Genomic DNA, 2,551 nt, shown 5'->3' on the forward strand with positions numbered 1-2,551 from the left:
CCAGCAGCGCCAGGATGGTGCTGCTGGAGAGTGAGCAGTTCCTGAAGGAGCTGACCAGGTTCCTCCAGAAGTGCTGGTTGTCAGGCAGCGTGTTCATCACCCTGAAGAAGTACGATGGTCGAACTAAACCCATTCCAAGGAAGGGTTCTGTGGAGGGCTTTGAGCCCTCAGATAACAAGTGTCTGTTAAGAGCTACTGATGGGAAAAAGAAGATCAGCACTGTGGTGAGCTCCAAAGAAGTAAGTTTCAGATGGCTTATTCAAACCTATTGAGAGCTAACATGGATGGGCTGAAGAAGAGGGACAAAAAGAGCAAGAGTAAGAAGAGCAAAGCAGCGCAGTGAAGGGTACCAGATTTCCCGCTTTCACCAGCTAACCACTGAATTGCTACTTTTCCTTTGGTTTTTACTTTGGGCCACAAAGCTGGGTTTCTGATTCCCCTACAATAACTGTTTTCATGTGAGATTAGGGTCATTTTTGGATGGAAGAAGGGCTGTAGTGTTGACAGGGTAGTTACAAGAAGCCAGCTGATTTTAGATCTGGCTAAGTGGTCTGTGTTGTATGTTTATATGTTTCTGGATAATAGTTTACGGTCTCTGTAGCCGTCTGTGAAGAGCACTGTATCATTAAGCCTGTATTTATCGGCACTGACCATCTTTTATTCCTTTTCCCACCCCATAAAAAGATTCTGGCAATAGCTCTTCATTCTGGAATGACGTGATTATGAATAGGCTTTAGGCCCTGTCTTATGGGTTACTGGAATTGAAACCTGACAACTTTATAAAAAAGTTGTGTCATTTCATGGGTATTTTTCCCAACTTGCTGTATAATTTTATCATCATAGTTCCTTTAGCAAATTTGAATGAGTTCTCATAGCCAAATGAGAGTTTGCTTAACCAAACTAAGGATAAGCCTATTACAAAATCAAGAATAAAGATTCCAAGTTAAAAAAAAAAGAAGAAGAAGGAAACCATAAATAAAACGAAAAGACAACCTACAGATTGGGAGAAAATATTTGCAAATGGTGTGACCAACAAAGGATTAGTCTCCAAAATTTACAAACAGCTCATGAGGCTTAATATCATCAAAACAAACAACCCAATCAAAGAATGGGCAGAAGACCTAAATAGACATTTCTCCAAAGAACACATACTGATGACCAACAAATACATGAAAAGATGTTCAACATCGCTAATCATTAGAGAAATGCCAATCAAAACTACAATGAGATATCACCTCACACCAGTCAAAATGGCTATCATCAAAAAATCCACAAACAATAAATGCTGGATAGGGTGTGGAGGGAAGGAAACCCTCCTACACTGTTGGAAATGTAAATTGGTATAGCCACTATGGAGGTTCCTTAAAAAACTAAAAATAGAGCTACCATATGACTCTGCAATCCCACTCCTGGGCATATATCCAGAGAAAAACATGGTCCGAAAGGATACATGTGCCGTAATGTTCATTGCAGCACTGTTTACAATAGCCAAGACATGGAAGCAACCTAAATGCGCACAGACAGATGAATGGATAATGAAGATGTGGTACATATATACAAAGGAATATTACTCAGGCATTAAAAAGAATGAAATAATGCCATTTGCAGCAACATGGATGGACATAGAGATTGTCATACTGAGTGAAGTAAGTCAGACAGAGAAAGAGAAATATCGTGTGATATCCCTTATATGTGGAATCTAAAAAGAAATGATACAAATGAACTTATTTACAAAACAGAAACAGACTCACAGACTTAGAGAACGAACTTATGGTTACTCGAGGGAAGGCTGGGGGGAAGGGATAGTTAGGGAGTTTGGGATCAACATGTACACACTGCTATATTTAAAATGGATAACGAACAAGGATCTGCTGTATAACACAGGGAACTCTGCTCAATGTTATGTGGCAGGCTGGATGGGAGGGGAGTTTGGGGGAGAATGGATACATGTATATGTGCGGCTGAGTCGCTTTGCTGTGCACCTGAAACTATCGTAATATTGTTAAGCTGCTATACTCCAATATAAAATAAAAAGTTAAAAAGAAACAGACTCACAGACATGGAAAACAAACTTATGGATACCAAATGGGAAGGCCAGGGCGGCGGGGTGGATAAATTAGGAGTTTGGGATTAGCAGACACACACTACTATATATAAAATAGATAAACAACAAGGTCCTACTGTATAGCACAGGGAACTATATTCAATATCCTGTAATAAACTATAATGGAAAAGAATCTGAAAAAGAATATATATATGTGTGCATGTGTGTAACTGAATCACTTTGCTGTATACCTGAAACACTGTAAATGAACTATACTTCAATAAGTCACTTACCCACTCTTAGCCTCAGTGAGTTTGCAAAAGTATTTTGCTTGTGGCCTCAGTAGTTATGTCAGGTTGGAAAAAAAGGGCCAAGCACCGGTTTCTGTCCGGAACGCCAGCACAGAGCTGTGCCACTATTACTCCAAATACTTAACAAGTTAAGGATAACTCCAGGGAATTAAACGTAGGAGAAAAAATTGAAAACTTATGGTATGACTCAATTTAT

At 39.4% G+C, this 2,551-nt stretch overlaps 1 pseudogene; it reads left to right on the plus strand.

Annotated features, from left to right (window-relative positions):
• On the plus strand, positions 1-782 carry LOC111165590 (signal recognition particle 14 kDa protein pseudogene; annotated as a pseudogene).
• The last annotated feature ends 1,769 nt before the right edge of the window (positions 783-2,551 follow it).

The sequence above is a fragment of the Delphinapterus leucas genome, chromosome X (assembly GCF_059928025.1).
Source record: "Delphinapterus leucas isolate spDelLeu-1000000601 "Yukka" chromosome X, BTC_Dleu_Yukka2, whole genome shotgun sequence".
NCBI classification, from domain to species: Eukaryota; Metazoa; Chordata; class Mammalia; order Artiodactyla; family Monodontidae; genus Delphinapterus; species Delphinapterus leucas.